The sequence below is a fragment of the Cheilinus undulatus genome, linkage group 6 (assembly GCF_018320785.1).
Source record: "Cheilinus undulatus linkage group 6, ASM1832078v1, whole genome shotgun sequence".
In the NCBI taxonomy this organism is placed as follows: Eukaryota; Metazoa; Chordata; class Actinopteri; order Labriformes; family Labridae; genus Cheilinus; species Cheilinus undulatus.
Window position 1 is genome coordinate 33,576,317 of NC_054870.1, and position 25,497 is coordinate 33,601,813.

The following is a 25,497-nucleotide window of genomic DNA, read 5'->3' on the forward strand; positions in this document are numbered from 1 at the left end:
AAGAAGAAACTGACAAATTTAGTGGAAAAATAATTTAATTATTGCAAATAACAAAAAGGAAAACTGGAGAAATAACTGGCAAAAATGGGTTCAATTTTTTTTTTAATAAGCTAGTTGAAATAGTCATCATAACACGTCAAATGTTCCCCCCCAAAAAGTGTCATGAATGGGTTGAAAGTTGCAAAAAACAAACAAATAAAAAAAGACAAAATATGGTTTAAAGTGACAAAATAGTCACGAAAATGGGTCAAGATTTTGAAAAAAGTGTCAGAAATGGGTAAAAAGTTGCAATAAACAAACACAAAACATGGTTGAAGTGGTAAAATAGTTCTGAAAATGGGTCCAAAGTTGAAAAAAGAAAAAATGTGGTTCAAAGCAAAAAAAAAAAAACCACCAAAAAACACCCATAATAGGTCAAAAGTTCCCAAAAAGTGGCTTAAATGGGTTAAAAGTTGCAACAAACAAGCAACAAAGGACAAAACACAAACACAAAACATGGTTTAGAGTGGCAAAATAGTTGTAAAAAGGGGTAAAAAGTTGCAACAAAAAAAGAGGCAGAAATGTGTTAAAAGTTGCAAGAAAAAACAGAAAACATTGTTTAAAGTGACAAAATAGTTGTGAAAATTGGTCAAAATTTGTCATAGAAAGTGTGGAAAAATGGGTCAAAATGGCAAAAATAGGACGCAATAATAGCTTGACCCACTTTTCAGCACCAAAGAAAGGTTGCTGCTTGCTAGGATGCTGACACTAGGGCTACTGGTCCAGTACACACTCATTGACTTCGTAAATAAATCTCAACTGGGGTTTTCAGGGACCCAGCCAATTGTGTGGGTTGGCCTGGCACCAGGTGGCATTTAGTACTCAACACAAAGCTGCATATTAGCCTGCAGTGGCTGCACTGACCTCTGCTCCTCTTACTTAATTTACTGTCAAACTATAAATATGGAACATCCAGGACTCACCTTTGCACTCTAAATTAGCACAGCGCTGAGCGCACTTAAGGGCAGGGGTGATTTCAGAAGTCACATCTGTTTGCATGACTGTGCCATAAACATAAACCCATATGCATGTCAGGAGGTCCAATTAAGTCCTTCATTACAATAAGTGGCTGCATGCTGAAAGGGGCACAGCTGATCCACAAAGAGTGACTTTTTCCTGAATAATGACCAAGAATCAGGATTCAGCAGCACCCATAGAGCGATCAGTGCATTAGCCTGGGTACTGCCTCTCCTTGTTGGTGGGAGATCTGCTTATCCCCTTTGTCTTGTACCCAATAGTGGGGAGTTAAGGAAGCATGACTGATTGTTGGTCCAACCTGAACAACCTGCTACACAAAGAGCCAGCTCACACAGGATGCTTGCATCTCATCCAATCCAATTTGCAGTTTTGTTCTTTAGCCCACTCACTCCTTTTTTTCTTTTGTTTCTCTTTTTCTCTCTCAACTAAGACCCACAATCCCCTCAGATCTCAAGAGGCTTAATCAGTGTCTGTGTCAGACTAGTTCTCGGCAGCCCTCGGCCACAGCGGATATTATCCATCTTTGCCTTCTAACAAATCTGTCAATCCACTCAACGGGAAATGAAACTTCTCCTTTTTGCAGACAAGCGAACTGTTTGTCTGCTGCAGCGGTACGCTGACAGAAAGGAATGAGAAAGCAGAGCAACATGAATTCGACATTAAACACACAACGAGGACACCTAAGAGGTGATGTGGAAAAAGTGGCACACGGAAAAAAGAAAATCAGGAATTAAATATTGGTTTCAAATTCACAATGCATGCAAAGGGGTAACCAACCAAGGGAAAGGCTTGCTTTGATTTGACTCAATTTGCATAAACCCTCCCAACTATGCTTTTAATAAGTGATCTTCACCCAGGGAGTTGCCGGTGCATAGCAGATTAGCATATTCCAGACTACATAACCACCGGTTGGTTTAGAAAAAAGAGAAGGGAAAGAAGAAAGAGGGGGGAAAAGTGGTATGAGGGCGAATTGGAGAAATAGCAGGGGAGATTGTACCAAACAGAACTGTTTGTTTTGAATTCATTTTCGGTAACACAGCAACAAACAGCTACTGTTGGAGAAATAACCTCCCCTTATGACTCCCTTGCTAATTTGCTAATGGCTGGGTTGATTCATATTGCCCCCTAGTGGTTTAAAGGAGCCCAAATGTGTGGTGCAGGAGGAATTGGTTGATCAGAGAAGCAAATATATGCAATAGTGGAAGAAAACCAGAAGACTGTTAGCTGCTAAGGGCAGAAAAGGACAGGAGAGGAAAATAGGGTGCATCCTGACACTTAAAATGAGATAATAAGCCTTTATAAGCATTTAAAATAGCCTGATAAATGCTGCAATGATTGAATAAAACATTGAGATGGTCTGTTGCATGTGTGATGTATGAGGGCTGTGTAAACTGAAGACCTTGGAGTCTCCTACGTGATCATTTCTTTACACACTAGAGGGGGCTAGATCATTGAGAGGGAGTTACATTAAACACCAGCTGATTACAGTAAGAGCTCCTTTCATGAATGTCACTACATTTTTTCATCCATAGGAAGATTATCCCTCTCCCTGCCCCTCACGGAGACACATTTGTATTTTTGTTGCTCACACAGTCCTGATAAACAGCTACATCAGCATCAGCTGAATCAGATATCCCAACTTGGGTCAGGTTAATCCCCTTTCCCATCATGTTCCCCTTGAGAAATTAACCCATTTTGACTGGAGGATGAAATAATGACAAAAAAAAAAAGATACAGCGCAGTGGGTCCACACTCCAGTGCTCGGGATAAGCTGGAAAGCGGGTTAATTTGCTGCAACTTTAATTTGCATGTATTTGAAAAGACAGAAACTAATTGGTATTAGATAGTTGTGTGTTGATAGAGGAGAACTGTCAGAATATTGGCAGGGCCTGGAACGCAGCGAGGGTCCATTGTTTAATTGCCTTCCAGAGGGAGCCACATCTCATTAACTGACAGAGGGAAGTTTGAGTTCATAAGAAAAGCTCACCTAAGAGGACGCCCTTTTTCAAATTTCTCAGGCGTATCCTGCAAAAGATTCAAAGCAAAGATTGGATCCCTGCATGACAAACTGTGATCATGCTTGTTGTGATTTGTTTACTCGGTTCGCATCAATACAAGTTGCAGTTTTTTAGGATGTGAGTCCTGTGAGTCTTTGAACACACTCGTCATGAATTATTCTGTACCCATTCTCTCTCCAATATCTTATCCCTAAAGTGACTGTTTAATGTGAGCAGCTGTGCCGTGTGCAGCTGCATAAAGAATATTTCTCACTAATTCAAACACTGTCTCTCTTTAATGTAACACATTCCTTTTGTTGCTGCTAAGCTTTTATTTCTCAATAAGCACATGTCACTAGATTGTTTAGCACGCGATCCCCTTATACAAACAATATGACAGCATAAGGATAAGAGCCTTTCAAGCCCTTACAAGTGTGGAAAGAAGGCTAGTAGTAACTATCAATGGATTTTTACCCTAGGTGGTGATCCATTATGTCTGCTACTTATTATATCTAATGCTCTTCAACTGCACAAAGGGCTCTGGGCTATGCTTGAATCTGCCAGATAACACTGCAAATACAATGTTTTTCACACAGCATGGAATGGAAACCTTTTCTTGCATTCACTAGTTTGAATATTTCCACTTTTAATAGCAAGACAGCTGTTGTATAGACAATCCAATTAACCTGTAATGCCAGATAGACTGTTTCATATAGCCATTGCAAAGATAAAATTTATATTCTTCTGGGAAGCTTCCTATGCAAAGCTCTTAGGAGAGGCGTGACTTTTCAAAATTTCTCAGAAGCTGATCGGATGAACTTTCTGTCTGTCACATTCATCACAAGCCAATCAGAACAACGAGCAAAAATGAGGTTTGCAGGCATGTGCAGCTCTGGTAACCTGAACTCAACAGGCAGTTGTGCCATAGTTTATGAATAATGGAGCTGGTCTTTGGATAAAACTTAAGCCAAGACCAGTTGGGAGAAGTGCAAAAACATCCACTCTGCCAAGAAAAACATCTTGTGTTGTATCATGACGTGATACAATGGATGAAATGCGATGCACTTACTGTCTTCTAAAAAACTGATATAAAAGGTTTTGGCCCAACAGCAGCGATAAATTAGTTTAAACCTAGAGGAAAAAGACCAAACTGTACTTTTCATTACCAGAAAACCTTAAAAGAAAGAGGACAGAACTTCATTTGAAACAGCATTGACAAGAGAACAAATACATAATTTAATGCATCTTAACACAAAATGAGCAAAAAACATGAACAGTAACATCTTTAGGCCATCCTATGAACCTATATCATCATAAAGAACAAAAAAATAGACCTTACAATAATAACTCAACTAGGCTACACACATTCATTATTATGTGTCAACCAACCCCAAAGAGAATGTAACGACCAACCCCAACTGGAATTTCTTGCTAGCATCAAGGCTAACAACTGCCTAGCAACTAGTTACCTAGCTCACAACAATCTAAGCTATAGCTTTCCCTTCACTCTTTTTAAGAGTAACAATTGTTTTGTTTTAAACCAGTTGTGTAAAAGCCTAGAAGACAAATACTGAGGAGCTGAATATTCATTATTCGACATAAAAAACATTAAAAAGCCCTCTCACCTGAAGTTCAACTGTTCTTCTCCAGAGAAGATTATGTAGGTGAGCTCTGACCCCGATTTTGGAAATTTGCATAACAAAATTGGGAGACAGTGCCCTCTGGTGGTGACATATAATGAGTGTGACAACCAACCCTGTTCTCCCCTTGTATAGGTCATAAGCTCCACTTCCCCCATGTTAGCATATAGGACACACATAGGTCAAACTATAAAATGAAAATATATACCAAATATTTTTTTTAATTGCTCTCTACATTAAAGTTGGTTTTTGTTATGATTATATGTCCTAATGATCATTTTATAAAAGTTTGTTTTTAATTGATTATTTGTTGCTATAACTCAAAGTGTCACCCTGTGATTGACAGTTCTGTTGACAAACTGGGCTCTTGCAGTGATGAGTGCGCATATGCTGAGTAAAGAGGAGAGAAACGTGATGAAAACTAACACAAGAGTCACTGAACTTTCTATAACTGTGTTTGCTTCAAACTGACACAACAATCTGTCCTGCTGTGGCCTGTACCAACTTTGGTGATTGCTGTTTTATCGCTAAGATAAATGTGTGTGTCGGTTAGAGGACGGGGCCGGATGTCAATACCATGGTTCCATCAACCAATCTCCTCTGCACTCTAGCTCCAAATGCCAGCACCTATCACTGTTGGTGTTTTGGTTTTACTTTTTTTTTTCTTTTTTTACAAGGGGAGGAAGTGATAGGCATCTTCCATCTTTATATACGGATAATGGCTTTAACCATAACAGAGGGGGACGGTCACATTTTATGGCACCATGAACCTGGGTTTATGCAGTCTGCAGTTAAAGTCATGAATGGGCTGAATGTGGGTCCTAAAATAATCCCTGACTTCCATTTTAAGTAAACTGTGACACTGTAGTATATTTGCAAATAAACGGCAATGGTTCAGAATCAAACTTGGACACACTTTGCATGAACTTGTGTGTTTTCCACTCCAATTGAAGAAAAACATCATACAAGGCCATGCATTTGCTGTTAAGCCTTAAAAACATCAGCTTGTTACTACACATGAAAATGTAATCTGTCATGTCGGTAAAGATGAATAAAGAAAATTAGGTAAAAGATGAGGATTTTGTCAGTAAAGGTCTCCGTGTACTGCCAGTTCCTTCCTTCATTTCGGTCAGCACTTTTCCCCGTCAGCTTCCAAGGCCGCCGCTCCAACTCTGACCAGTTTCCTTGACAACAGAGTGCAACATCTGAGCCATTTCCTTATCTGTATCCTTGGTGATGAAGCCTTACTCTTATTAGTGTGATTTATGTGGAGCAGGATGAAAAAAGCATGCTTAAAAATTGGTCCCATTTACCTGAAAGACAGAGACAAAATTGTGCTTGTCTTTATTTTTCCCTCCACTGCCCTTGGTTGTGTCTGCTTGGAGGCTGAATCCTGTCACTGGTTTCTAACAAATGTCTGTCGTTGAGTTTGATTTATTTACCCCACCTCTAGCAGAAAGCTCTGGAAGTGTCTACGGGGCCTGTGCTGGGGGTGAGGCGAGGGGTGGGTTAGTTTGTGGTTGTGCGCGTGGGTCTGCATGATGTCAGCTTTACAGTCATACAGTGTGAGTAGAGACAGATGTGCTGGAGACGGACTGCGTCACGAGCGCAGACATAAACAATGCACTGCTGCACAAAAGACTGCTCAGTTTGCATTCATGCACTACATTATTGCTGTGAGTTGTTATGTGGACATCTTATGTAATTTACGTACGTAACAAGTTATCATTAAATCATACACATTTTCACTGCATTATAAATCCACCGCCAGAAGGAAATAATCTGCAGCTTTGCATCTTTAACTGAGACAGCATCCACTTTGACATTGAAAAGTTAAAATTTGGAAGAATTTAGACATGAAGTTAAAGAAGTAACACGGAATAGGGTAAGTCGATTCACTCACAGGACTTTCACTCTGAATTAGTAATCTTAGCTTACTTTATAGCATTATACTGCCTAGAGCCCTTGAAAAAATGCTGCCAGATCTTGAATATTTTTACATTTTATTAAAGCTCCTATGAGGATTTTAAAGATGGGAATGAAATAGACTGAAATTGATACTCATCCCTCTATTTGACCCAGAAAATCAAACTAGGCCATCAGATGACAGACTATTTCTATTTACTTATTTTGGATGCCTTCAACCCCTGGCATAAGGGAGGTGTCCGACAAGGATAAAAAGCACAGAAGTTCATCCAGGAACACTCTCGACATAGATTTAACCATTTTATTGCAACATTTACTTGACATCCCAGGGAGCGCATGGCTAGAAACCCCCAAACAGATACAGTAGATACATTTATGACAATATGTACTGAATATTTTACAATGACTTCAAAAGCAATTTACATATAGTGGCATGAGCCTGAACATGAGGGTGCAACAAGCTTTATGCTATAAAGGAGGAGGCTGGGGTGGAGGAAGTGAAGCTTTGCCTGCCGTTGCAGCAGCGTGGTGCATCAGCATTAATGCAAGCAGGAGTTAGTGAGAAATACATCATATTTAAAGACACCGCTGTGTTAAGAGAAAGAGCTGATTGACTGTGGGAACTGGGGGGCAATAATTGGGATCAGCTGGCTTTCAGCTGATCATGGCTGGGCATATGACCACCGTGTCCTGTGAACGGTCTATTCATTATCATTCTTGATAAAATATATCTCCAAAAAAAAGACCTTGGAGTTAAAGCAATGAGACGCTGGAGAAAACTGGGTCAGATGTAACACAAGATTTATTGTCTTCCAGCATGCAATGAAAAAATTCCAGCATCCCTTCTGTGAGGAAATGTGGTTAACAGCCCAACTCCCTTCTTTTATCTACAACATACGCCCTTGTTTAGTTCATGATTGGCAAGTTTTATTGCACACTCATAGATTTATTGTTACAAACCAAGTGTATGTACCATTATGACATTTTTGGGGGCAGTGGACATGTCTTTTTGATACTCAAATATGGCGTTCTTTTGCAGTTTCAATGCTCAAAACTGGAATTTTCATCAAGAAAATTCCAGTGAAATCCAGTTTAAGCTCACTAAAGCTCTCAACAGTCTACCTGTTGGATTCTGGTCTCAGGTTAATGTCAAATCTCCTCCACAATGCTAAGTGCAGATACCATAGAGCATTAATTAAATTTTTCCATACCAAAGATTCATTGTGAATGAGAAACCAAAACGAAATACTTTATTTTCATAGGACAAGATCAGAGAAGAGATAATAACGAAAGCATACTTTGTCAATTGAAGTGGTGAAGTGAAAATCAGAGAGTGACAGAGCAAGAAGTCATACTGAGTATATATATTGTAGAGGCTTTTACAAAACAGCAAGAGCTTCATAAAACAGTAGGCTAGTGGTCTGACATTGAGGTGGCCATTGCTGTTGGACAGTTTGCAAAGTGGTTACACTGCCTAGCAAGTAGGTATTATGGTCTCTTAGCTTATGGCCAAGCAACAACCTGACAACTAACTGCACATCTTTTCAGGTGTTCTTCATAACAGACTGCTGCATACAGCGTTAGACTTAGCATGTCATCATTGTCTCATTTTAAGCAGTTTTAGCGGATGCAGGAAGTCATCTACACAAAGCTTTGTCTCAGGCCAGCATACAAATACATACACAAGTAAACCCATTTATCACCCAAAGTTGTCTCCTTCAAATTAGCATTATACACTTTATGGACAAAAGTATTTGGCCACACCTGTTAATTACTGAATTCAGGTGTTTTAATCAGACCTGTTGCCACATGTGTATCAGGCACCTAGCCATGCAGTCTCCATTTGTTAACATTTGTAATACAAAATGAGTCGTTCTGAATGCTCAGCGACTTTAAGCATGGTACTGTGATGGATGTCACCCATGCAACAAGACGGTTCAAGAAATTTTATTTGCAGCAGATTATTGTCATAGCTGTTGTACTACAATACCTCAAAGCAAAGTGCATGTTACTATGGGTTAGAAGACACTCAGACGCTCTACTGAATAAGAGCCTTGCAGGTTAAAGCCGAACATCCAACTCCTGCATTCATCTTTCCTCCAGACCGAGCGGCAGGGAAACTTCAGAGCCCACCCTGATAGTAAAATCCACATGACGTAATGATAAAACAAGAGCCATACAGGTAACCTGATACAAATACTCTCTGAAAAATCTACCTCATGAGATTCATATGAGGTCAATGTTTTGAATATGTAAATAAACATTACATATTACCAGTTTACTGGCAGGATGAATTCAAACAAATCTCCCAGTTACATTGAGACCTACAAATATAAAACCCAGTGGCATATGTTTATCAGCCAGCAGGCGCACAAACACGTGCCCACGCTATCCCAGTGACTGACAGCTTATACATTGAGTGTTTTTGAATGGAGGCCATGGAGTGACAGAGCGCAACTCCCATTGCTCAGCCAAGTATAAAGAGATTTGATGGAGCATCTGTTTGGAGAGCACAGAAACAACAGGCGGAACAAGAGTGGAAATCTGGACCAGACCGTCTGCACGTTGTCATGCAGCTTCAAATGATCACCCGTAATAGACACAACAATGGAAAATGACGTGTACACAAACAGAGGACTTAAAGAATTAAAAGCAACCCATCACGCTTACATGAATATGTCTCCTTAATTCATCAAAGGCTATTAGCAAGGACGGAAATGATTCGAACCAGCTGTTAACGAATGTGTAGCGACCCAGTGAGTGTGTTGATGTGTAGAAAGAAAGGAGGAAGAGGAATGGAGGAAGGCAAAGAAAAGTAAGCTCATTTGTATCAGGATCAGCTGCACTGTCATTCAGTCAGAACATGGCCTTCACCCTGTGTCATCTTAATATGATTGTGAGACGCAGTCAATGACAGAGCATCTGTTTGTGACATGGAGGATCAATACACTGGAGTAAAGCATTATTTATCATATTGTAGATGACATTGAAAATAAAACCAGGTTTATTGTAAAGGTGGGAGAGAGGGTAATGAAACAGAGGAATCTCCATAAATCTAAGGAGTAAGTATTTTAAATTGCCTTTTTAATAATGTGCTTTGATTTGGTTTCTGATATATTTATCCCATTTAATACAAAGGATATTAATGATGATCCTAGTACTACTCCTTTGATGTAATTGTGCAGGCCTTTGTGAGAAAAACTACATATGCAGATTGAGTAATGGTGTTGTAAGCAAGATAGTGGACCTTTACTTTAAAAATATCCTTACCTAGGTAAGCATGCAATTTAAAGGTGTTTTTTAAAATCCCTTACCTAATAAAGCACTTTAACAAAGTAAAATAACTAAAGTACTCAATCTTTAACTAAACCTATAAACCAGTGTTACCATGACATGCCAGATAGACTGTTTTACATTTCCATGTCATGGGTTACAGCCCAAAGTCTGTGTTTGGGAATGAAGGAGTCTTTAAGAAAAAAAAAAAAAAAACTATGGAGGTGATTGGACAAATGTTTTTTTATGTCACATTCATTACAGGCCAATCAGAATGTCAAAACATATGATGTAGTACCTCATCAAGCAGTCTTCATCATTGTTCATTATCAGTAAATTAGCTAGCTATGTAGATAGCATAGCTAACATGGCTAAGTTAGTTTAACAAACATAGCATAAGCTAGCTTTGCCAAGTTAGATTTAGCTTTAGCTATGCTAGCTATGTAGCTAAATAGAATATTGCTTTGTGAGATGTGCAAAACTGTAAAAGTTGCACAGTCTTACATAGCTAATGTAGCTTCAATAGCTTTGGTTTTGTTAGCTGTGTTTGAGTGTTTTCATGAAGGATGAGCTTTTATCCTGTAAGCAGACTATTTACTCAGCCTTATTAAATGCTTCAAGTTTTGCAGGTCAGATTGTTGACTTTTAACTTTTGGTGTCCCAACCATTACCTGAACCTTTACCCTAACAGGCAGGGAGTGTGGAAGTTTAATCCGAATTTAATTTGAAAGTCTTAGTGTGTCTTTCTTTTCTGAAAGATGTGGCATCCCACAGTGGTGGTCTGCAAAAGAGGGAGGGGCTGAGATAAATGGTCTGCAGCCAGACTTTCACGGGTTCTTTGCTCTGTCTAGTTCTGATCATTACCACTATAGCTGCTTCCATGCTAATCCTTTAACTGGTCGCCATTGTTTACCTGCTTGCTAAACCACACAGCAGCTACCGCCTCTTTCTCCTGAAATGACACTGATTGGTCAGGTCATTCTCTGATCAGGGACAAACACATCAACTCAAAGCTTTGAAAGATGGACCCATCTGATGACAAACACAGAATTTGGCTAATCCATGTATTTTGCAAAGTTATTTCAACATATATTTTTCGGTCTCTTTTGCCTCTTCCACGACAGAAGAATGGTAAGTAAATGATGATTTTTGATGTTCATATCAAGGTCAGTTAGAAGGGAAACAACATGCAGTATTAAATTTGTAGCTTAATATTGTAATACAAATATATTTGGCAACAAATAAACAGATTTTAGGGAGTGCATATTGCCCCCTTTTATCTAATTGCTTGTTTCCATGCTCTCCACCTTACCTGTTTGCAGCATGTACAGCCTGAAATGAGCATTAATCCAAAAAGCAGCCTTTTAACCACTTAATATGCTCAAATTAATCCACTACTTGCGAGCTTGGTCTTCATCCGACTGCATTAAACTAATGTGAAAATATTGCTATCATAGTGTGGCTTTTATGAAAATGGTCAAATGTGCATAATATTGAGTTGTTTGTCTTTTTTGCATTAAAATCGGACTTTTGTGGTGTGATGAGGGCAAATAATGCTAATACTATTAAAACTATGAAATGGAGATTTCTTGTGCCGCCCTAGGGTACGCTATAAAGAAGAGACTTTCACAAAGTTTTTTACCTTTTTTAACTTTAACAGTAGATATCAGACTTCTTTGTCATTAGGAGTCAAAGTCTTTAAAAAAATCCTTCCAACCTATAATTGTAACACTTTAGCATGCAATGTGGGAGTGTTTCTTTCACAGTGTGGAGAATAATTTGAAGACACATTAGGGGGCCTGAGGTGACCTTCTTGTGGTGTTGATATAGTATTTTCTTGCCCCTGGGCTGCAGCTTCATGTCCATTTTCAGTGACAACAATAAACATTTCCAGCTCATAAAGTCAGTTTCAAGTTGGTTGTCCAGGTGCAATTCCCGGTAAGTTCCCTAAAGTGTGTGGGGAGAATTTAAAGACTGTATACTAGAAGCCTTGTAAACCTGTCTGAGGGATGACATGGTTTTACTCCTCGCTCCATTAGCCTCTCCTTCAGGACTCTGCCTCCTCGCTCTGTCCCACTGAGATTTATGTCATAACGGAAAGACTGCAGCGTCGCAATTTGTGTCCTCTGCATATGTCACCCGAGTGGTCCAAGTATTTAAACCACAAGTAAAATAAGACGTCCCTTTAAAAAGCTGAGATTTTAAAACATGTTTACAGGTTGTCAACCTGTTAATTACATAATCTTAGGATTAGGATTTATTTTTAAAATGTTAAGGGTGCAGTTGGAGTCTTTAGAGAGGTACAGCACATGTCTGCATCTATCCTGCTGACAAAAACAGCTTTTTACATCTTTTTCAAGCAAATATATAAAGCTGGAAAGAGAAGGTCAATAATTCAGGAAGCTTTTCAATTATATCTTGTTGCCAAACATCTGTGATCCTCACCAGATGGCATTAAATCAGCGTTTTACCTCAAGAGAAATTACTAAAGCCATCAGCGAATCTCTTCACATTACTGTGCAGTCTGGCAAACCTTCAAGCTCTGTTAGCTTTCAAAGTTAGGAGTTGTTCAGCTTCATTCTCTCTGAAATGTGCTGTCTTTTTTTTGCTGTCTCTTCAGCTGGATAGAAGCTTTGCCGCAAATAGATGTTTATTTTTCTCCTTATGTCTAAATGATCAACTGAATGATTAATAGACTGTCCATATCAGACCAAACAGACATCATGATTTAGTCCTTAAATGCCTAATGACAAAAGTATGATTTCACAGTTTCTCTGAAATTAGAATAAAACAAATTCAACCTCATTTCCTCGGTCTCATTTGTTTAAAAAAATAGCCTGTTTTAAAGCAAGTCAAGAGACTACAGATTTAAAATGTGAAGTCTATTTGGTGACACAGGAAATTAGATTTATAGGTGATAAATGTGCACTTAGTCTACCATACTGTTGCTAAAGACTGATACACTTAATCATTGAGCGAGTAACTGATCTGAGTCCATTCAGCCTCATGTATTATTCATTTCTTAGTTATCATTAAGAACTTACAGAGAATTTCATTTTGCAGATGATACCCCCCATGCAGTCCAGACATTGGTGGTGGTGTTGAGGGATACAGGATGAGATGAGGAGTAGAACTGTGAGGATCTGGACTAGACACTGATTAACTGAATCGAGGTGGCTGGGGTGGAGGAGGGTTGCAGTGTCTGCACAGAACGACTGACTGACTGTGAAAGAGAGAATGGCAGATTTAAAATCTGACAGGTGCATGATGATTAGTCAAATGAGGTTGAGGCAACGCTGTAATCAGCTAATCGTAAGAGCGGGAAGAGAGAAAGAATGGAAAAGGGAGAGGTATGAAGGAGTGGTGACTAAAGAATGAGCAGAAACAGTCTTCCTGCTTGAACTTTTGCTTAGCTCCATATGTCTGAAGGTGCCACGTTCATCTGTTCAACAATTACACGCAAGTATAAACGCCATGGGAATGTCTAGCTATCATATGGATCAGGAAGGAGATGGGCTCCGTGTCCCAGAGATGAGCATGTTTTGGTTCAAAATGTGCATATCAACCCTAGAACAAAAGCAAAAGACCTTGTGAAGAGGCTGGCTGAAGCTGGTAAGAGAGTGTCATCATCCACAGTGAAATAGGTCCTGTACCGACAGGGGCTGAAAGGCCACTCAGAAGGGAAAGAGCCATTACTCCAAAAGCAACATAAAAAAAGCCAGATTACAGTTTGCAAATGCACACAGGGATAAATACCTTAATTTTTGGAGACATGTCCTGTGATGTGATGAAACTAAAACTGATGTGTTTGGCCATAATGACCATCGTTACACTTGGGAGGAAAAGGGGGAAGCTTGCAAGATAAAACTTTCCCAACTGTGAAGCACAGGAGTGGCAGCATCATGTTGTGTTTTGCTGCAGGAGGGACTCGTGCACTTCACAAAATAGGGACAACGAAGTCAATGTTTTGTAGGACCATCACAAAGCCCTGATCTCAATCCTACAGAAAATTTGTGGGCAGAGCTGAAGATCTGACTCAGTTACACCAGTTCTGTCAGGACGAATGGGCTAAAATTCAAGCAAACTGTGAGAGGCTTGAGGAAGATTACCAAAAACGTTTGACCCAAGTCATACAGTTTAAAGGCAATGAAAGTAATAAAAAAATATATATCATTATTTTGGCATTTAGCAAATAGAAATAATTAAATAAAATGATAAATCAAATAAATCAAATAAAACCCTAAAACAGAAAAGTTGAGTCTGATTTAATGTCAGACAGTGAGAAAAAAAAGTTGTGTCTTCTTATACAGTGTATGTAAACTTCTGGTTTTAACTGTACTTCAACATACACACTCAGAAATAAAAAAAGATTTTTAAAAAAGACAAAAACAGTCACTGTACACTCACAGTTTTTTTCGATTGCTTAAACACCATTTTGAAAACAGGGCTCATTTTGTCAAAACACTACACACAATTCACACAACCACACACACAAGTAGCAGAACACCTCAGATCCTTTGCAAGATGAAATTTGTAAAAACTATACACTTATTTATAAAAAAAACATATTTTGTTACCATATGAAACACACACATTTCATATGACTTAATTCTGTTTGAACCAGTTACACACTGCTGTTGCTAACCTAAAACACTTTTAGCAATTCTACTTCTCAGTGGTTAGAGTACTGTAAGTGAAATACACAGAGAAAGTGCAAATATACAATAAATTCACCAAACATGACTCAAGACCAATGCTGCACACTGACGAAAATATAATTTATTTCTCTCCATATACCCAACATGTCAGCACGGAGAATCACAACAAAACACGTCCCAGTTTTCATGCTACTACAGTTGTGTGCATAACACTGTAAGCTAAGCAAATATCAGACAAACATAAAATACTGTATCCAGCACAGGTTACATTTACAGTAAAAAAGAAAAAAAAAATCGGGAAAAAAAAAATACAGAACAGAAAATACTACACATTATCTCTTCACCTAGCTGAATCTGGCCAGAGAATTTAATCAACTTCACAGGCGATATCCTCATTGGCAGGACAACATGGAAGAACCGTCTTGAATGTCGAATCCATCCTTGCACGGCTACATCGTCGATTTGGTCGCAGGCCTCCTCCATGACCTGAATGAGGGATACCTGAGCCTGAGGCTGGAGAACTGAACCCTCCACTGCCATGCCGAGAAAAACTCTTTGATTGGGTTTAGATTCTCTGAAGAATTTGTTCCTCCTCTTCTTAGAGCATGTTCTCTTCTTGCTTCAGGTCTTCCTCTTCCCCCTTCTCTTCCTCCATGGATTCCCTCTCTCACCCTCACTCTTCTTCTTCTGACTCCCTCCATTTTGGTTGAAGACAGGTGAACTCACCTGCTGCATTTTTATAGTGCTTAAACCTGATTGGTGTGTCTACAATTAAGCAGTAGTGTGTTTGCGCAGCTGATGGCTGTGTTTAACCAGTGACTCATTGGTGTGGTAATTTGACAGTCAGTGCTTTGGAATTGCAAGGAAGTGACATTATGATATACTTCTGTGTCTAATGTATACAAATGTGTTTAGTGTTTTGCAAATAACTGTGTTTATTGTTTTGCAAAAAGTGTGAGGCTGATATTGTGCTTATAGTGGTGCAAATCTGAGCCGATGTTTTGCTCCTTGAGTGTAAGGTTTTGATAATTGTGTAATACTTTTGATTTTAGTGTTTATGCAGTCGAAAAAAACTGTAATTAAATAGATTGGTAAAGTGCTTTACTGTTCATGTTGCGCATCTTCTGATCAAGTATTTGAATTTAATTTTTTAAAGCCTCACAGTAACCCACACAACTTAAGAAATGCTTGGTGTTTTGAATCTTTATACTTCAGTATTTGGATTATAGAGGGTTTGACAAGTGGTTGTCAAAAATCATGAATCTTCCTCACACACAGATCCAAACTGACACTACTCTGTCTGCATCGGTCCCACTTAACACCAGAGGACAGGATAAGATTTACAAGGAAACAAAACTTCATGAGTTGTCATCAGTTTTCATCGTGGTTGTGATTGTCTTGTATATTTGTTAAATGTTAAAGTTTTAATCAGATCCTTGAAGTTTGCACTGTATAATAGCAGTATTGTGAAATAAAAAAAAATCACACCAAAGGCTCTTTATTTGGACAAAAAATGGGCACAAACTGTCCAGTGATCAGCTCCACTAAGAGAGCATCAGTGTGTTTCACATTAAAAACATAACCTTATTAAAGTTATTTAAAGATCGTCTTTGTCTGATTTAATAAAAGAAGATCCAAACTTGCCATCACTTGCTTTTACCTTTGGGGCTTGTACCACAGAAAAAAATCAATAAACACCTTCAGATCCTGGTCCGGATCAAACAGGCTTTTCAGGTCTAAACTGGAATCTCTCTTGGCATGTCACATAGGGTGTTCTGAAGCGTGAAACAAATCAGATATACAACCATCAGCAGTAGTTTTTATGAAGTATCATCATAAATGTTTACTTACCGCAGGACGGTTACTGATTAAACCTCAGAAATGTAAAATTTAATGGCAAACCAAATGTAAGTTTTGCAGTGATGCATTTCTCAATGTTTCATTCCAGCAAAGCATCTCTAATAAATATTTTGCAGCATTTCACAGATAAAAATAGTTACCATACTGATATTTTTCTTTTTTCAAACTAAATAAGAACACTAAATGCTAAAATCAACACCAAAAGTTGGCTGATAATTGATATTTTTTGTAGAGGATGACATGTTTTCATGGTAACAACAGTCAATAACCCTTAAATCTAAATCCTAAAGCCCAGTTATTGCTTAATGTGTTGTGATGTGGTCATGGTTTTGATGTGGTTAAAGCACAAAAAATAGGCTTAACCAAAGATCCAGGTTGAGATTGGGTTTATGAAGGATAATCCCACTGGTCTCCTCTGTAAAAATCATCTATGTTTTATAGACGATTCACCCTGAGCACCTCCCCTGATAACTTTTTCACTCTTGCTGTGTCTGATTTCAGAGGCAGAGGTAAGGTGGACTTTAAAAAATTCATCATCTAGGAGCTGCAGTCTCACAAGGACCTCCATTTCTCCTACGCTGCTGTTAAACTAACACTCAGCTCCTCTTTGATCTTTACCAAGACTTGTTGTCTGACCCTGTGCTAACATCTCATATCCTATATGTTAATAGTTTCTAACTTAATACACATTTTTTTCTCAGAAAGTTTCACTGTTTTCCAAAGTATTTTGCGTTTTTGTGCTTTGGTTTGAAATACACTGCTCGTATTACGGTTGATTTGCATCTGTAAGCTTCCAGAGAAAAGATGGGAATATGGATAAAATCAACACAGATCACAGAGAGAAGATGCTGTTTGTATCCATGTTTGTTTCAGACATTTCACATTGATAAGTCTTCACCCCTTTGTGCCTAAGGGGATAGGCGGTTTCACAACTAGGCAAAGTTAGGCATTGTCTGGGGCCACTGGCTCCAACAGGCCACAAGATAAAGTCATAGGTATGCATCAAATATGAGCTACATGTCTTAAATTACTTTGAATGATTAAAGCTTCGATTCTGAATGCAAATAAAGGCTGGCTCAGACAAGTGTCAGATTTTGGCCCAAATGCATTACCCTTACAGTATTTTAAATGCTTATACATCTCTGGTCCTTAGGTCTCTTTTTATGTGGTTGGGTTCCTGTTTTGCCTGGATTCGCCTTTATTCTAATTTTTTTTTTTCTTATTTGTTCTATATTTTTATGTTTTTGTTTTTTATAATGTCTTTCTAAATTTATATGTTCTCGGGTTTTACCATGTGTCAGCTGGGTTATCATGATGTTGGGCTTCTTGGTTGGCTGAATTTTTCATGGGTTCTTCTTGTTGGGGTTTTGTCTTTCTTGTGTTCATGCTCATTTTGTGCTTTGTTTTAGTTGGGATTCTGCTCATTGTCAAAGCACTTTGTAAACTTCTGTTTTTAAAGGTCTTTTACAAAGAAAGTTTTTTTCTTATTATATCATTATTATTTTCATTATTATTGTTATTATCATTATTATTATTATTATTATTATTATCAGTGTGAAATAATCAACAATGCATTCAAGATGCCCCATGATCACCATTTGACAAGACTAGAATGTCTGAATTTTTCTTGCATTTTCCAGTTTGGCTGTATAACTGATGTGCAATGACAAAAAAGGAATCTAATTCCATGTAGTTTGACTTCCTGACCTGACATCAATAAAGATATCCTAAAATCTAATAATATGATAGCATTTGCTCTTTATCTTTGTATCATTATTTACTTGACTGACATTTAAGAAGTCCCCCCTTTTTCTCTCTTGGGAAACTTATTTGTACATACAGCAAAGCCAGGATAGCTGGGCTAATTGTGCTAATTTTCTTTCCATGTTGTCACATTCATATCTCAGGCTCTACTGGAGGAATAGCCAGTCCACATTGTTGTCTTCCTGGTACACTGGGATGAGTCCATCACTGTTTCTTTTTTGTCTGTTTCCTCTTTGGTATCATACAAAGCGCTTCTGTGGTTGACCGTCTTCTATTTGATTTGACAGGGACAATGCAGTTTAACACAGTTTCACTATAGAGCATGAAACCAATGAGCTGCACACAGTTTATAGTTGATATTAATGTCTAACTCATCTCCCTATTTGTGTCTCTGAGTAACAATCTATAAAACACACAACATTCAGTAACATAAATCAACATTTCAAAGGCACCTTTAAATACACAGAAGGAGCCTTTGAAAGATGCAGCCTTTAATTGGGGCAATAATATTCTTCATTTTTAACTCTCAATATCAGGTCTCATGAGGCCACTGTCAAACATTTACAATTTATATTGTTTAAAACAAGTTGAATACAAAAACCATATATCTAAGGAATTGTTTTTGAACATTTGTCTTAATTTTTTATGGTGTTTTTGAGATGTTTTCTTCTTTTAGCACCATAAAAACATCGACTCATTCACATGAATACACCAAAATCTAATGGAAAGATATCAAGATAAAAATTATAGAGCAGAATTTGCCTCAAAGAGAAACAGTTAAAGTGACTTCTTTGAAACAGTATAAAGACAGAGACAGCAGTCCTAATAATTATTGGTGATTATCCAAATTACCCCGTCTGTCAAAAGCCCTAGAATCAGTGGTAAACAAACAAATCAAAACATTTCTGTCAAATCATTCTGTCCTAAGCCCTCATCAGTCTGTTTTTAGACCACAGTACCATCTCCGCTGTCACTTTAGGTGTAATAAATATTGTTTCTAATATGGACAAGAAGATGAATTGTACTGAGATTTACCCTGACTTGTCAAAAGCATTTGATATGGTTCATCATGGTGTATCATTCAGACACTCAGTAATATTAGGGTTGACTCCAACACCTGCAAACGGTTTCATAACTACCTTTTTAATTGACTACAGAGTATAAGGGCTGGAAACATTCAATCTGAGGTTTTATTTTTAATCAATAGTTGTCCAACAAAGATCAGTTCTGGGTCCTATTTTATTTATAGTCGCTATTAAAAAAATATAGTTTAGATATTGACCCTAACAGTGTACACTTATCCACACTCAAAGGTCATGTAGCAGGCTGAATGGGTCAGCTATGGCTAATCAATTTGCTTCATTCTCCTTTATTTAAATTATAGTAGTTGTAGCTTTTCTGCAGAAATTATTTAAATTTCAGTTGTTTATGTGCACTATTAGTCATTATTAAAGCTACCTTCTCAGCATTGATAAGAAAGAAACATGCAGAGTCCATTTAGATCTATGTATATTGGGATTGATTGTTCTGTGATCTGCTGGTAATGCCTCAGGGTTCCAGTTAGGCCTGTGCTACAAAAAAATCCATACATCAATATATCCCCATATTCACCTTGCAGTTTCACGTATGGGTTCAGATGTTACAGAATCAATATGCTGTGAGGGCAGCTTTAAAATACAAATCCCCTTATGGCACAGCTAGCAAGGAAGCCAGCAGATGGCAGCATACGTAAAATTGCATGATGCAGGACATGCCTCACTCCCTCTTTCCTACCTAAAAAATAAGTTGGGACTCACACTGGTAACATGGATCATACCGTCTTGGACATGAGCCATGTAGGCTGTAAGAAGGTAAAACACTACAGCAACACTGAGCTTCACTGACACATGACACCAGGCTGATAAGCAGTTTGCAACAACAGCCAGGCTAACCAGGCAAATCTTTGTCATCCCAACCAGTAATGAATGGCTCCGTTTTTACCCTAAGTGAACTTGTATTACAATTTGTATCTTATTGTGGCCTCTATATTGTGAAAAATATCACGACCTGAGTGGACCCAGGACAGTTTCAAAACTCCCAGCACGCCAAATCCTTTTGGCACATCCCGACGAATAAGGCAGATTGCGCTTCATCCTAGCACTGCGTCAATTCAAACCATGCCACCAAAGCGTGTAATTGTCTAAACTGAGTATCATCCTTCCTTAGTTTCTTTTAAATGTGCATCAATATAAATGAAACCTCAGGGATTTTCAAGACTTAAATAAGGGTGGAATTTTATGATTACATGTTCCCCTAAAATGACAGTATTTTTACGCTGTTTGGTGTAATGAACTAATACAAACAAAAGTTCAGCTTTTTTATTATTAATCTAAAAAAATCCACACTGAAGTGCAGTTGTAGGTTGTCCAACTGGCCATATGCTTGATTTAAATTTAAAAAAACACCCTAGGCGGTTTAGGATCAATATGTTGCACCTCATGAGTAAAAAGAGACAGTGGGTGTTTGTGTTGTGTCCTCTATTGTCATTACATCATTATAAATTTATGTACTGTGTTTTAATTATGCATTAGGCCAAAGCTGGAGGGACCACTTTAAATATTTATTGATTATAAATGTCATATTTCATTATAAACTTGCTTTATTCATGGTTTGTTTACAATTTTGCTTAAGTTAACATTCCAACATGTTTGCACAGTCAGCTCAGGCAATGCTTTAGAGGCTCTATGTTGAAGAAGCTTCAAACAGTTTAGAATAGAGAGATAACAATGGTGGAAAGACTGTAAACAGCTGCACTGCGCTACACTTCCTTTAGAAGCAAAGCATAGATGTTTACTGGTGTCACTGCTGAGTAAAGAACGGGTGCTTTACAATTGAAGTTTAGTTCTCAGATGTGTCTTCTTGTCTCATGTTAGTCATCTGATACCTCAGCATCATTACATAACAAAAACACAATAGAAAGTTAAAGAAATAATACACTGTGAGACTTCAAGCGAGCTTGCTTATTAGTTACTATTCAGTTTCTCCACAGCTGAATAAATGCAGGTGCTGTTTGCAGAAAAAAAATCTCCTGCTCTGAATTAATTTGATTTGCTGTGATGCATCAAATGAAGCACACAGTGAGCAGATGGGAACATCTGTATACTGGATGGTGTTTGATTTCAACCAGAGCTTCAGCAGTGATCCAAGGAAAAGAATTCACAACAGCTTACAAAATAAGAAAAACTCTTAATGAAAGGAGGACTGATTAGTTAACTCTCTTTTCTTTCACATTCTCTAAAACGTCTACCTTTACTGCGGTCATCTTTTCTGTTTTTCAGCAGCAAAAATCACAGTAGTCCAGAAAATCTTCCCATATTGTTGATGAATTCTTTCTTATATGTATGAGAATTTGTATTGCAGTGAATTTCACAATGGCAATATGATGACAATCACAGCAGTATTCAGACCATGAATAGGATGATCCCGGCTCAATGTGACTGATCCTGGCTCTAATGAGTTTTTTTTCCTCCTATGCCTTTGATTTTATCCTCTCTGGAGGAAGATCAATTGTAATCATCTGAACCTTCCACAGTAATGAAAGTGATAGAAGGCCTGCTTTCAAACGCTGTTTTCACAAGCTCTAATAAATGCTCCATAATGATCACATCTAGTTATTGATAATGCTCTCACACACATCCACTGTACTAAAAAAGCTTAATTATGCTGCAGACTCTGTCAGCAGCTTTTAAATACTAGTATGAGAACCAGGCCCGCCCCTGTCTATACCCAAACTACGCATAGTGCGTAGGGCCTCATCACCGTTTATTTCTTCTCTCTCTCTCTCTGGGCTTCAGTCCGGTGTTTGCATGATAAATATTATCTGAGGTAATGCACATACGATGTTGACCAAACAGAAACTTTACCTGGCCGTCACACATTAGTAAATTAACCCTAAAGATGTCTTATTTGGAGATCAGTGCAATCCGTGATGAATTAAGTGTGCGCAGTGTCTGCTTGCTCTTCCTCTCTCACTCCTATTTGCAGCACAGAAGCTCTCACCGCGTCTGTAGGAATTTATTGACATCATCGAACTTCCTGGCACAGATCAGCTGTTTTAAAATCAGATTGTGGGTATAAACCGGTAAAGACAACGTAGTTTATGGTGATTTAATAAAAGAAAGGCTACTGATGATAACACTGCAGAAGAAAACCAGTGAGGAAGAGAAAGAAGTCAAACGGATGAGCTGCTGTGTGTGAGTGAAGGGGAGGGGTGCACACTGATAAAAATATTCAGCCCAATCTACTTAGAAAAACCTAGGCAACTTTTTGCATCCATTTTTTTTGTAGATAAGCCAGATTAATCTTTGTAAAAACTACTACTCTGTATTAGTTCAAGAACAAAAAAATCAAAGTAGAAGTTACTTACATTTTCAAGTAGATTCAACAAGACTAATCTTTGTTGAACTTATTTTTACCTCCGCCTAGGAGGTTATGTGATTGGGTGGGTTTGTTCGTTTGTTTTGTGACGGCCTCCTGCCTCTAGGGCAGTTTGTGTGTGTTCCCCTTTACTGGTGTTTGTCTATCCCTGCAGGCTTGGAAGGAGGTGTGCGCAGCACAAGAGCTGGCATTCATATCTCTTCACTCTCTGCTCTGCTCTACCCTGCGCTGCTGATGCTCTGCCCTGCAGCACTGCAATTCCTCGTGCACACTATGTTTTTGGTTTAGTTAGATCATGTGTTAGTTTAGTTATCATTTCATTCAGTTGTTAATCACTAAAGTCACATTTTATAATAAAATAATTTCATGTTTTTAGTTAAACCGTACGTCTCCTCATTTTTTGTCATGGCTTTGAGCCAGGTCATGACAGTTTCTTCGTTTGTTTGTTCGTTTGTTAGCAGCATAACTCAAAAAGTCACGGACGGATTTTCATGAAATTTTTGGGAAATGTCAGAAATGGCATAAGGAAGAACTGATTAGATTTTGGGACTGATCTGGATCCAGGAATTTTTTAAAAGATTCTTCACTATTGGGAGATATGGCTAATGGCGGAGGTCTGCACTCTCTGGGTGCTTTTCTTGTTTCCCTTGAAATACAGGTAATTTCAACTATTCTCAGCTTGTAAAAATGACTCATGCATTCAGTACAGTCTAACACAATAATATGGAAAAGTATAATTTATGATTCCCTCCCGCAAGCGGGATTCATGAGAAATACCCATAACAATGCTTGCAAAAGAAGTAGCTGCATTTGTTTCCACACCTTTTTATTTTCCCTCATCAATGAAATTAACAGATATTGGTTACATTTTTTACTACAGATGTAAGTCAGGCAATCAAACTCATTTTCAGCAGGTACTATGCAAAAGCATTGACCATCAAAATCAACAATAATCCATCACAAAGCTGAACAAAGTAATCCCAGCAGTGATCTCTGTACAACATTCAACATCTAAACTCACCTGATCACATTTAATCATATCTAAACACATAGAAACATTATGCCCCAGGGCATCATGGGAAAATTCTGCCTACATATCCCCAGATTTGAATCTCACCAGTCTGATCTGTTATCACTGCCATGTCTTCAGTTAGTAGTTCATCTATTCCTGATAGTTAGAAAAGCCATTTATCACTCATTTGAAATACCCACAACGCATCACAGGGAGCATTTATAAACTCAGCGCAGACGGAACGACATTCAAGCGCTGATGATACGAAGGCGGATGGAATTTGTTGCTGAGAGTCCAAAAAACAACAATGCTCGTCCCTCAGCTGCCGGCATCCTTTTGTATCCCCAAGTTACGGGCGCGATATCATGATGTAGGCATGTTACGCCAAAGTCATCCCGTGTTCACCCGGGTGTGACGTTCCCACTGGAGCCGATCGGAGGCGAGCCAATAGAAACCGTGTCCATTGCAGGGGCAGTCGACGCGGCTCTGAATGCCTATTAGAGCCTTTCCCACTGCCGACAGGAGCAGATTGTTAGCGTGTTTAAACAAGTTTTTCGGCCAGTGGGAAAGGGGTATTACAGTGAAAGATAGTAAGGTGTGTTGGATTGAGAAAGTGCATTTCCAGAGAGTTCAGTGCGTCCTCCTTATGTTTTAGATGGTCCCCACAGGTGGTAACCTGACACGCAGTGTATGGGAAAACCTCCCATCCCAACCTCCAATCAGGAGAAGGGTAAAACATTGTTTCCACAAAAAAAAGAACTCAATGTTGTTCTTTGTTCTTCCTTTAATGAAGAAATGTCATCAAGTTCTGATAAAACTGACACTTCAGCAGTATCCACGCTAATCTCTTCTGCCATAATAGCACCCGCCTCTCGTCGCTGCCTGCTTACATCACAACTCTGCTGCACCTGGAAGCACTGTCCCTTACTCTTGCTTGGGAGGGACCAATCTGTTCATGGGGGATTTGCAAGACGGATTCATCAATGAGAAACCCAGACACAGATAAGTCCATCTGCTCTGTGAGGATACACAGGTGGCACTTATCTAATTGAGTCAGTGACTTCACTCATGGTGCAAAAGTGTTAAATGCCCAAAGGTGTTAAGGGAAAACTCTGCAGATTAAGCTATCACCCAGGTAACCCTGTCCCCTAATAGATGCGCTATACCTGAGCTTATAGTTCTATGTTAAAGGAACAATTCGCAATATTAAGTTGAAATAGTTCACAAAAGTACACCACTGCAACTAAAGCACAAAACTGAAAAAGATTCATGCAATATATACATTATATATTTAATAGATCATTTGGGAGGATTTTTATGCCTTTTTTTATAGAGGAGGACAATGGAAAGAATTAGAAAAAGGGATAAGAGAGCAGGGGAGTGACATGCAGGAAAGGAGCCACAGAACAGATCCAAACTCGGGACGCCCATGTAGATAGGGCGCAACCTAGCCACTAGACCATCTGAACACCCAATATTCCTGCAAAATATTACATTACTTCAACAAATACTCAAATAAACTTCTTTGAGTGCCTTTCCTGTTGTTAAAACACTAATTTTGAGGCCTCTACACCCTTTGCACTACATTAATGGCATAATGCATACATTTCTGGTGAGGATTCCTGGTTTCCCTTACATGTCTTGTTATTTAATCAGCAAGAAGATTCAGGCAAATAGCACAAATGCAAAGGCAATGTGTTTATAACAAACATGGCCTTTGTAATGCAATTCAGACAGTCCCAAACATTTCCAGTGGAAATGTTGTCACCATAGTATGCACATGGGGTTGTTACAGTGAAAGTTGCCTTTTACCAAGTGAACCCCAACACATTGCAGTGGGGATTTAAGCAAAGGCATGGCAAATCAGCTTATGATTGATGAAATATGGCCACAATTAACTGGTTATGAATGGCTATATTCCTACGTAGAGAGGC